The 12,798-nt window shown below is 40.3% G+C and overlaps 1 non-coding gene across 1 annotated transcript; it reads right to left on the bottom strand.

Annotated features, from left to right (window-relative positions):
• Positions 1–8,234: 8,234 nt before the first annotated feature.
• On the bottom strand, positions 8,235–8,325 carry Trnaq-uug (transfer RNA glutamine (anticodon UUG)). Its single transcript is given in 2 exon segments — positions 8,235–8,270; positions 8,289–8,325. It is a non-coding gene; the product is annotated as a tRNA-Gln (tRNA).
• Positions 8,326–12,798: the final 4,473 nt, after the last annotated feature.

Here is a 12,798-nt window from a genome sequence, read left to right as displayed (position 1 = left end):
TTCTATTCACAGATGTCGCTTTAAAGAATTATTGTTTGGTGTTTAGAATGGTGTTTAATTTGTCTGTACGACGATACTCACATCGATTCAAGGATGCCACAATATTCGTACAATGGACATGCCCTCCTATTTCAGAAACATCTGGGGTAGTCATGCATTGTGACGATATGACTTTAAATCTCTCGGTACTGTATTGAGCCCTGTTTACACACGGCAACTGATTTGATCTGAATATTCAATTTACTTTTGCACTGTAATCACAGCAGGTGGTTAGGACAGCTGGACAGAATCTGGAATGCATTTCACACAATGCCAGATCAACGCTTGTTTTTTTAAACCTACAAGGTCTGTCCATGAAGGAAAACGTGTCTCACAACAGATCGAAAATGTATCACTTATGATGCATACTTGATTGTAAAACACATTTCTTTAACTGCGATTATGATGCCCGTAAATCACTATTGTTTACTAACATTTCACCAGCAATGCCCCCCACGTCTCTCATCTACATTTATGGAGTCTGGATCAGATAATCCAGTATGTGACACCATGAACACTATCTTTCAGGTGACGATCACTTGCACCAACCTGGCCAACCGATCACTTTAGTCGCCTCCTTACGCTCAGTCCCAGATATAAAGCTATTAAAATATATGTATCTACGAAACAGATAGAAAATATCGAATTGGTGCCCAGAACAATTGTTAATTACAGCGATTTCGGGCAATGTAGTTTTCTTGAATGGATTTAATGTATTCTTTGAGTCTGGATAATAGTCGAAACCCAATGCATTAAATAAAAACATACTAACACAAGGTAACTATGTATCTTGGGGTTGAAATCAATTCTCACACACTTCTCCGTGTGTTTCATAAAACATTTCAATACGGTTTCATCGTCAAACATCTCTGTAATTTCACCGTAGCTGATATTGTTCATTAAGCAAACCTCTTTAACATGTCCACCAGATGGGATTGTTCTCCAACACGAGTCGTGAGGATGACAAAAGTAATAAAATATCTTACTTATGTTGTTTCAGCTGACAACTTGGTAGTTGTAAGTTTGACATAATACATCAACTACAACATGTGTCTAACCTTCACAGGCTTACAATGAACCCGGACCTTGTTATATTGGCCGAGATTTATGGGATGTTGCAGACTGTGCGTTCATTGTTGACAAATTGTTTACCACCAAAATGTCCGGTTGGTCAACAGTAACATCTGCCTAAGTGGATAAGGTTATAGGCTGCGTGTCATTGCACCACGGACTCAAAGTATCAATCACTGTTTGATTGGTACAGTGAGTGAGTGAGTGAGTGAGTGAGTGAGCTTTTATGACGCTTTGAACAAAACGTCAGAGATATCACGAACGAACGCTATAACTACTAGCCCACCCACAGCTAATGCAAGTCGCTGTGAAATACCTGCAGTGTTGTTTTAGTGAGATGTTTAACTTGCTTGCCGACTTATGTGCCAAAACTCAAGATACCTCTATTTCATATTTTGCAGGCTTGATGCATAAAAATGATGAAATAAAGACTATAGTTTCTCAATCACGTCTCGTTTCTTGTATCTGTGATATGATGGTTTATGTTTCATGTAATAAAATGCTTAGCCATATCATTGTGTGTTTGTATCTTTCCACAGGAAACGTTAATCACATGTAGATGATATGTTGTGTTACCCCTAGACCGTCTGTCAACAGACTCCTATAGGTTTGATTTGCTCCCCATGAACCTGTGCTGGTCGTGCAGGGCGACTTAGTGGATCGAATGGTGGGGTTGAGTGTGTATTCGTACCCTGACAAGGTGAATAGTATCTTGTTTCTCTAATATCAGTGACAGTGACTAAATGTCAGTTAAATGTGTTTTTATCTTAAAATGATTATCTTAAAGTCTTAAATGCATCATCTTTCGTACTCCGCGTTAGCAACAATATTAAACATCCTAATTCTTTGACAAGCAGATGAAGAAGAAAAATGATGCACAGACTACAACTGAATCAACATGTCAACATAAACATGTCCCACACGAAGTGCTGACGGACTATGTCCACTATGTTTCAGATGAAGGTCAGTATCGTCCTCTCACGTAGAATCACATAAACTCACATCAGTGTTTACACACATTACGCTGTCGAAGTTCTGCCCCGACCTGATGATGTATCTCAAAGACGATAGCGTATAACTAACAACGGATATTACGAACTAAAATCAGTGGCCCCTTTGACTTCGTTATAGCCTGTGTTTACTGCAGTAAGACGTTAAGCTGTCGTCGGCCATCTGCTTCAAGAGCGTGGAGAATTGTGTGAAGTAACTGGAATTAGTCGTCGCCCTTCAAGATAGCCCCGGATCCATTGCAAGAATCTGATGGACAAGGATTCGACCCGGTTCCGCCTCGATAGTAATCGTTGGTTTGTCAGCGCTAAATCCGTGATCGTTGACGTCACACCAGAATTAACATTCCTTTGAGCCAAGGATAACATCTAATTTCTCCCACATCAAGCTAACAAAGCATGTTACAGATGGAATACTGCTGAAACCAACATTATATATCTTAATTATTCATTCAAGTAAAACATGAAAGCTAATCGGTACTTAGAAAATAACGAACCGGAAATAATCCACGAAACAGTCTATAAAGAAATTGATTTGGGACTAGCCAGCACTCCAAACCCCAGTCCCTGGACTGGACGTAGGATTAAATTACATTTGTGACGCTATTACATTGTCTGCTCGCTTTCCGCATTTCAGGAATGGAGCGATGTGTACCAGTTTCAAATTTAAGACTCCATTTTGACATTTTGACATTTACTTTTGATAAGAGAAATATTCCCAATACTTTGAATGTAATTTAAGTGAGGTAATATCATCGTCACTCTCCATTCCTTCAAAATAATGAGCCTCGGCTCCATTATTTTTCACGAATGAAGAGTTACTCGCTTAACCCTGTACGCAGCGAGAAAACAGATTCAAGACCAGTCGGCGTTATTGTTCAAACATGGCGTGTTCAACCACGTGGAATCATCGTGGTTCGTGTATATTCGAGAAATCGTTATTGTGATCATACACAATGATAACATTGTCAGATGACAATACTTGCCAAGATTCATATAATAATAATGATGAAAGGGACGTTCGATCCCTATCCGATCTCTTAACGCTGATGCGAGGAATACGTTCAACAGGCCGGCGGTATCAAGGGACGTGGATCTTGAATCCGACTAACCGATATCACACATCTGGAGCCGGGAAACATATTGCCAGATAGTCCTGGTGCCGTGTCTACTTTCTAGGCTGTGTCCTCAGTGGTCTCAATGATGCATTACACCATGAAGAAGAACGCTGCCAGTTATGATCGTTCATTATCGAAAAGCATTTAAGTCTATGACGACCTGGTACCACCCTTCACCTTTTGCTTGAAAAAAAACATTAAAGTTCTTGGAGATATTGAGGAGTATCTGAATGCGTTGCACTGTGGTACTATCTCTTCTTGTTTACATCTTAAGATATATTTGGATCTGATATATTAGTAGCCCCAAAATGAAACACACTAAGCACTTATTGTGAGATTTCCAAACTGAAATTTGAAGCTAGCCTGGAAACACATTACAAGTTAAAGCAAACTGACGCAAATCAAACCTTTATTCTATAAACTATTACGATGTATATACTTTATACTTCATACTTTTCGGGATATTGCATTTGTAATGAAAACCTTCAATGATAATTAACGTAATAAACCTTATAATTCTATAAGTAACTGTATACCTGTAATTATTATATAATGCCCTTCGCTACAAAAACACGATTACAGGACGTATTTGCCATTTTAACATGATCAACATTATAAACATTTTCCTGGACAAGGGAATGGTTTTCACTGTGTTCATTAAAATAGTATGTTAAGACCAAGACGCCGTTCATATATAGTGAGTGAGTGAGTGATCGAGTTTTGTTTTACGCCAAGAATATCGCGGGCTTCACACAATATATTCAGAAGGGGAATCGAACTCGGGTGTTTGACGTGACGACCGAATGTTATAGCCACATGACTACCTCACCGCTCTGGTCTTATATTCATCGACCATGGCGGTTAGCTTTATAGAAAATGAGCAGGGTATTTTGAGATTGATTACATTTCCTGGTTGAATTTGGACCATCAGGTTTCTTAGTCAGCCCGACAACTCATAATCACTAAGGTGTATTTATTAGTTGGTTTTACTGGGGTTATTGGAATTGCTAAGCACCTAAGTCGATGTGGACTTTTCTTTCACGTAATATCGATTAACACCATTCTGTTTCATTGAATTCGCCCGAGGACGTAAGGACGTAAAGCGTTCGACGCCAGTCTGGGAATGGAGATAATCAGGAGAGTGCGAGACACGTTTATAAGACACGTCTAGCTACAAATAGCGAGAACACTTGATCGTAATCACCAAAGAAGGTCAGGTCTTTCTTCAATATCACATTACATCGCACTCTTCTTAGTTACATTACTGATTTCAGAAGGTGTGTCTCAGTAAACTGCCCGACTTCTTCATTCTAAAAGGCAAACTGTTGACCAAATCCACACAAACAGTGGAGTTTATGCTCGCCATATTTGTTGGAGTTGTCGATATTTACTATTTACATAATATACGACAAACCAGCAAGAGACGATAAGAAGGACTGTAGTGTCGTTGGTCACCATCTGAATACATTCCCAGCGAAAATACAAGTTGGCTTTGAAAATAGCGTTGAGTGTTCTTGTTTTAGAATATAAATACGTATTTCAGCCGTTCATGAAAATATATAAGAAATCGAAATAGTCTATAGGCATGTAGTTTTATCTTGACATCTATACGTTATGAATAATTTAAGACAACGGAAAATCGTTAAACATGATGACAACTTACAAGACTAGCCAGCATAACTGAGTGAGTGAATGAGTGAGTGAGTGAGTGAGTTGGGTTTAACGTGACCTCCAACAGTATACCAAAGCATGGATAGCTTGGTATTGAAGCACATCCCGAGGTGATGCAAATCGTAGATGTTTTAAATGACTGGACCACGCATACGCAGACAGTCTCTTCATATCAGAGCCTCATTACACATTTTGACATTTTGAAAGTAAAATCAATTGTGTTATATCTGAATTCCGTCTGTTTTGTAGAGGCTATGCTGATTGTAAGTAAGTTGCGTGTAGTCGGCTTGTAATTCAGTTCAAGAAATATGTCCATGTTGGAGCAAAACAAATTTCAAATCAAATCAGGGAATTAAAATCAGGGAGGTTTTTCATTAGTGATAATCACTGGCATTTCCCCCGAGTTCAGCTTGTAGATCCTCACCTCTCTTAATGTCAGCTAACGTCATGATCAGGGAATACATCCACCCAAAAGGTTTCAGTCCCGCTTCATCCCATGTGAATATCTGATACAGCGGTCGATCCGCCTTATCCTTTTCTTAAATGTTAATTTTGTCTTTAGAATCGAATTAAGAAGGAAGGTACCTGACACTACGGTTGTCATGAAGACATGAAACTTCTGACGTGATGACCAACACGTAAAGTTCAAACATAAAACAAGAGACGCCCAAAAACAGCCATTATGGATGTCCTTGTGAATGTGCATCAGGTTCTAATGAGAAAATCGTTATGAATCCGTCGTGGAAACTATCAAACACTCTCTCAACGAGCATAGCAATCGAGTTTATAGTTAAATCGGAAACGGGATCTGACTGTCAGTAATCTATTGTCAAGCGGACACGTGGACAAGGTTGATAGTGTAATAAACAAATTGATCAGGTATCCAAGATGCTATCAACAGCATCACTGGGGCTGTGCCATGTTAATGGTGCAGACATCCGAGATTCCGTTTCCATGTAATGATATAAACGCTCAAGTGGTGCTGGGTTCACGTAAGTTTTGGCTTTACGCTGCAGTGGTTCAGCAATACCGCGGCGGGCCTCACAGACTGCACCCATGGGGATCCATGAGGTCCTGGAACAGAAATAAACTTCTCAGATTTCTTTCTGACTTTACTTCTAAACCAGACAACACAGGCACTTTACTGCGTTAAGCAAACTTTTTCCCCAAGATTTGGTGGCTATGTAATGTTGGTAGTACAGAGGCGTTGTTGGTGATTGTTTTCTTAACATGATATTTCATCATGTTCCACAATCTCAAAGAAAATTTTTTAAAAATGGGATCCAATAATGTCCAATGATATCGTTATCCCAGCTCACAAGATCATAGAAATCGAGTGTTTGTCAGTATCGTTCTGGCTTGTCAGGAATCGATGTAAACGATCCTACTGACAATGCCATTTTCTTTCCCATTTGAGTGAAAACTGTAAAATCCTTCCCATAATTAAGCCTTTGTCATTGTATGACGTTTGAAAACAAAGGAACCTAATAGTATGTTACTAAGTTTCTAATGTATGACGTCACACAAGCAGCTGTCCAGGGACATGTACATACTAATATCAAGTGAAGGCATTGCCGAAACTGCCACTTTATGACTTTGTTCGCTTTGAGGAATTATAGTGTGATGTTTTGAGAACTTGTCAAGTCGAAGTACTCACACCGATTCAAGGATGCCACAAATCCCGTTCAGTGGACATGCCATACCATTTCATAAACATATTGAATGAATCATGAATTGTGACAGTAGTGCTTTAAATCTCTCGATTTTGCATTCAGCCCTGTTTTAACTGATTTGATCTAAATCTTCAGTTTAGCTTTCGCATTGTAATCATGGCAGGTGTTAGGGACAGCTGGGCAGAATCTGGAATGTATTCTACACAACGCCAGATCAATGCTTGCATCTCAAACCTGGACGGTCTAACCATGAACAAATACGTTTTTCACAAAAGATTCATAATTTATGATAATTTATAATTACTTAGCTGTAAAAGATATTTCTCTACGTTTTGAACACTTATAACACTTTTATTGGGTTAACATTTTGTTGTCAGTGAGGAATATTCAAATGGTAACCTTAGATATGTACAGTTGGTACCATCAGAGTCTGTACCAGACAATCCATTGAGGATTGACCAGACAATCCATTGACCTTAACGAACGGCGAATCAGTGAAGCAAAACAACCCGATCACTTTTTCCGACAATCATGAGTAATAGAGGCCCGTATGTTTACAGATTAATGTTTGGGCAACAAAATAATCCTATTTAAAAAAATATGTATCTGCAGAATTTATTGAAAATATCCAACTGGATCCCAGACCATGTTTTATTATAGCAACCTGAAGCAATGTATGCTATCTCATTCTATATTCTTGAATAGATTTAGAGGAGTCTCCTGTGTATGTGAAATATTTAAGACCCAATGCACTGAGAAAAAACATTAACACGTGGCATTGAATACATACTACTGTAAATCAATAGTTACCATTTCCGGTTTCAGAACTACATAGAGATATCAAGACATTGGTGGGCGCGTTATCTTTTTACTGTCCCTCAAACGAGTGTTTTGATGAATGTTATAAGTGAAAACGTATTGATATATATGTGAAATAGTTTCCACCAATAGACCATGTGTTCTTTCACAAACATAAACATGTTCGTGACGCAAACACAAAGCACCATGCTTTAAACGGCTTTAAGTTCAACAGCAAAGGCTCTATGAGGAACACAAGCAATTCTAAGCTTCGCTTAGCAGAATCGTGCTGTGATTGAGAATGATTCTGAAACTTTTTCACGAGTTTCCAAAAATAAAATGTAAAAATAAAAAATAAAAAGTGAGTGAGTGGGAGGTAGGTGGAGTAGGTTGATATGTTTTTGAATATTGCCGTGTTTGATCCAAAGGTCGAGGTACTGGTTGGATAAGAGCGAATAAGTTTGCGTGCGTGTGTGCGTGTGTGCGTGTGTGCTTAAGTAGTTCCCTCCAGTGCATCATAGACATGCATTAACCACGGAACGAAAGAATCGTAGCTGATTTCGTGCACATTTTGCAAACAGCTTTAACAGCTCCGCCAACGGGGATTATTCTCTAGAACGAATGACGGGGGCACAAAAGTACCTTATCATATCATGCGTGTTGCAATAGGCGACTAACGGGATCGCTCTCTTGGTTGACACATCGTATTCCAGTTTCGTAGATCGATGGTCATGTTCTCTGGATTGTCTTCTAGTTACAGACCATCGCCAGATAGCGAAATATTGCTGAGTGTGACATAAAACCCAATTCAATCAGTCACTCATTAAAATTATAAACTTCAAAATCGGAAACAATGTTCCCGCGAGGCTGATTTGAACCACCGACCTAAGGATGTCAGCTTACACTTTCCACCAAAGTCCTCCGCTCTACCAACTGGGCTATCACGGGGCTAACTAAATGCTGTCACAACGTTATGCGATCACTCAGTCAATGTGTACATTCCATTATACAAACTGATTTTCCTCCTGCAGTTTCCTTACACAACCAACCAGCTAACCAGCCACCTTTATCTATGCTGCTAAGTTGACTACGTGACAGGGGTTTGTGTGACATAATACATCAGCCACAAAATGTGTCTGACCTTCACAGTCTACTATCAACCCGGACCTTGTTACATTGGCAGGGATATATACACGGTTGTTTATGGTTGACAAATTATATACCACGGGAAGAGTCCGGGTTGGTCTACAGCAACCTCTGTATGAAATGATTTTAATGGATCAGGTGTAAGACTGGGTGTCATTGTACCATGGACACAAAATACCAACCACTCTTTTAATACGTTTTACGCCGCTTTTAGCAAACAATTCCAACAATATCACGAGCGAACGCTGCAACTAGTCTACCATACCTCACCATCTTAGTGCCCTTACCAGTATTCCGGCTTCATGGCTGCAGTCTGTAAATAATCGAGTCTAGACCAGACAATGCAGTGATCAACAGCATGAGCATCGTTCTACGCAACTGGGGTACGATGTCATGTGTAAACCAGGTAAGCGAGCCCGGTTAGCTCCCTCTAGCCGCTTCTCGCTAAAGACCAATTCTAATTCGAATCTTCACGGGTCTTTTCCCTGAGTTGCGTGTTTTTTTTTCCTGGATCTGAAGGTCTCGTTAAAAAGTCTGTTTCTGTGTCATAAATTGTCTTCACTTTGTGTGACAGATGGACGAGATTTACATGACGAGCACTCCTTTTGGTTATGTTTTAGAACTCGTTTGGTTCAAGATCAGAGAGTAGGCAAGACGTGAATCCATTCGGAACTATTCGCAAGCAAGTCACGGAAGGAGGCGAGTAGTTACGATTGGATCTGAATCCATACGTAGCACGAAGCACGAATAATGATTGCCCAACAGAACTGACGCAATACAGGCAGGTCTGTTGTCCGGATGGAGACAGCCTGTGCTATGAGTCAGGGGTGATGATGCAGGTGATAAGCATCAGCATTGTGTCGGTAACCACTCAGCTTTGGGTCATGACTCTCGTTATTGATGTTAATTTGTCGCTGAGCTGATCGTGGGCGTATGGCACTTGGAGCTGATAGCACGTTTGTGTGTGAACGGATTTGATTTACAAAACTTCGTGTTCAGCCTTCTTGGGGCACATAAACACACACACAAACATGCACACACATTGAACATGGTTACATGTTTGTTGTTTCAGATCAATTCAGATAATCAATTCAATTTCAGATACTTCCGTAACCTAGTCTGGTTTGTTTGGCCCAACACGCTGACCTCTCACATTTCCATGACCACTGGTGATCGCTAACGCCATCGATCGATTTCAACAATATCGTAATGAATCACTATCTAAATCTGATGACACCAGGTATTTGCTTAAAGGTGAGCAATTCCTGACATATCGATGGGACTCGTCATACGTTCATGCCAAGTCACGTTAATTGTACTTCTGAAAATAGGTCCTTGTGCAATTTTAGTCAAAGCATCCACCAAACGATTGGACATTTTACTAAAGCCTTCAACGGGGAAATGTTATCAAATATTTGAGCAAAAGAAGTTTGATATCTGATTTTTTCGTGTACGATTGTTTTCAACAATGGCTTCTGGAATACTGCGAAACATAAAGGAATACGTTGATGTAATCTCTCTGGTCACACAATTATGGATAGTTGTCTTGGGAGAGGCTTTATTTGTTCATCTAAAACCAACACAGAATAAACTGGACTTTCATAAAGTCTGTTTCAGGGGCAGTTTGGTAGCATAGTGGTTAAAGCGTTCGCTCGTCACAGGGACGACCTGGATTCGATTCCCAATATGGGTACAATGTGTGATGCCCATTGCTGGTGCACCCGTCCGTGATATTAATGGAATATTGCTAAAAGTGGTTTAAAGTAATACTCAGCTGTGATCAGGTAATTCTGTCTAAATTTCCCACGTCTCCCGGGAGGTGATCTTTGGTTCTCATGGCATTCCTCTCATCAAAATGACCTCCATCAATTTGAACTTCGTGATCAACTCCAAAACGTCAACACCAGCAAATGATTAGCATCGATTATTTGCCGGAACTCATTGGAAGCAAAAGGAAAATCATGTGAATGAATCAATGAAGGTCAGTGATGAAACCTGTTGTCTGGGCAATTTCTACACAGCGTGCCATATCCCTGTAGGCATAAGTTAGTGAGTAAGTGGGTTTACGCCTCTTTTAGCAATATTCCAGCATTATCACGGCGGAGAGACACAAGAAATGGGCTTCACTTGTTGTACCCATGTGGGAAATTGAACCAAGTCTGCGGCGAAACGAGTGCACGCTTTAACCACTAGGCTACCCCCCACACACCCTCTGCATGTGTGTGTCACGCTAAAGATATAGAATCATGCGACAGACTCTTTAAGCAGACTCTTTATGTGTATGCAGACATGAGTTTAATATTCTATAGAATGATTTTTGTTCTAAATACCTTGGAATAAAAGAATGAGCAGTGCCTGTATGTCATGTCTAAAAATGACCTAGATCAGTATTATATTATTTACACATATGACATACTAATTACTAATTATACAATATTCTTCCATGTAAAGAAAGTATACACTGAAAAAAACATGATTTGGTGGAAACATGTACAGAAGCGTTACTGTGGAAACGCAGAGACACTGTGAAATAATGACCCAAAATGCAACTATGATATCCTCAAGTGCCAAATGTAACACCATCAAATGACCATTTTATTTCATGCACTATGGCAATGAGGGTACATTTATAAACGGGTGTAAAAGAGTTGTCAAACAATCATTCCATCAAAATCACCAATCAGCTCGATTAACAAGAACAACGAGAACGGGCGATCGTAATGATGGAAATGCGATCTTCCTCATCCACGCAGCAAGAACGCTGTCATTCGTGCCACCGTTACCTGACTCATGCAGCTATACCGTCTGACAGAACTGACCTCAGACAAGCCACGCTCGAGGACGACCGGTATCTGCGCACGCTGTATTTCAGAAACGGCTTCCTGACGGTGACGTCATCAGCAGCACATGGCTTGGTTCACCGTGTAAGAGGATACACAGTAGCTGGACGACTCACCTCCTGTGGAATCCGGATTTATACACCTTTACAAGGACAGCAGCTGACAGCCGAATATCGTCGACGGAGACTTCGATCGACCCGGACGTTTCGACGTTGGCAGCGACGTGATTGGCAGAGGGCGCTATTCTCGGATGGTGGCTGCTTCTCTCTGTTGATTTGGTATTACGGTTTGATCGTTTGTGGTTACATGTATTTCACAGAGGGCTTTTTGATCAATGGTATCGTTTCTTTAGCTCCTTACTATACTTTCTCTTTCACAGCACTTCAGACCATTCTTCAGACGCGGTGTTTGTGACAAGGTTTGGACTGGTGTGTAATGTAGAAATATCACATGAGACATCACGTGTAAAACAAAAGAACTGTCAGGAAGATGGGAACATACCTCAAACAGGTAATTGAAGCACTATTTCTATTAAAGACAAAAACGACTCCACGTTAGGGATCACGTGTGGAACGTCATCTCATGTAAACAAAGGCAATGATACACCCCACAGCTTTAGTTTTTGTTATATACCTCAATGCTGTATTTCAAAGCGAATGCAAACAACAGATTTCGATTGAAGTATGTTTTACAGACAGCTAAGTGTTGCTGTTCCCGGCATGCCGTACAAACTTCCGATTCCAGCACATGAACGTAGAGCTGCAAGATGGAATCTTCACAGATTACATGAAGGGGTGTACCTTGTGTGAACACATCGGAATATAAACAAACATTGTAACCTTTAGAAGAGCAAGACATTGGAATACACACCTACTAAGGTAGGGCCAAAACAACACCTGTAGCAGGCATTTGTGGACTGCGCTCTCTCTTCAGCGTGGGTGATCACAAATCGACAAGCTATCCCCAAGAATGTTTAATATTGAGAAGCTTCGTACACGAAGGTGTACGTGTGGGGAAAAATCGACTTCGTGTTAATGTACCTGGTTATGAGAACTATCTGAGAATGGTGATACTGGGATGTCGGTAGTTGAAAAGATGTGTGTGACTTATTACTGACAACAAGCAAACTGGCATGCCGGCAAACTGTAGTGTACTTCCCTCGTTTCGGTTCGAAAAATATCTTTAATATCAAAATAAAATATCGCCACCATCTAAGGTGAACACCCATTCCTCGTCTCCATTACCATGCTGACCTTCATAGGAAGACTGGTTATTTCCCATTGTTACGCAACATTATTCGCGCTTCAGTTTGCCTGTGTACTGACTAATAACTTTTTCATATGAAGAGAATGCCACGCCAAAGAATACCTTGACTTCACTATCCTCAGAGACAAATTCGGTAGGGTGTAAAGGAAACAGTAGGTGTGATAGTTAT

This window comes from Haliotis asinina, chromosome 7 (genome assembly GCF_037392515.1).
Source record: "Haliotis asinina isolate JCU_RB_2024 chromosome 7, JCU_Hal_asi_v2, whole genome shotgun sequence".
In the NCBI taxonomy this organism is placed as follows: Eukaryota; Metazoa; Mollusca; class Gastropoda; order Lepetellida; family Haliotidae; genus Haliotis; species Haliotis asinina.
The sequence above is the reverse complement of the archived record's forward strand: the minus strand, read 5'-3'. Positions and strand labels throughout refer to the sequence as shown.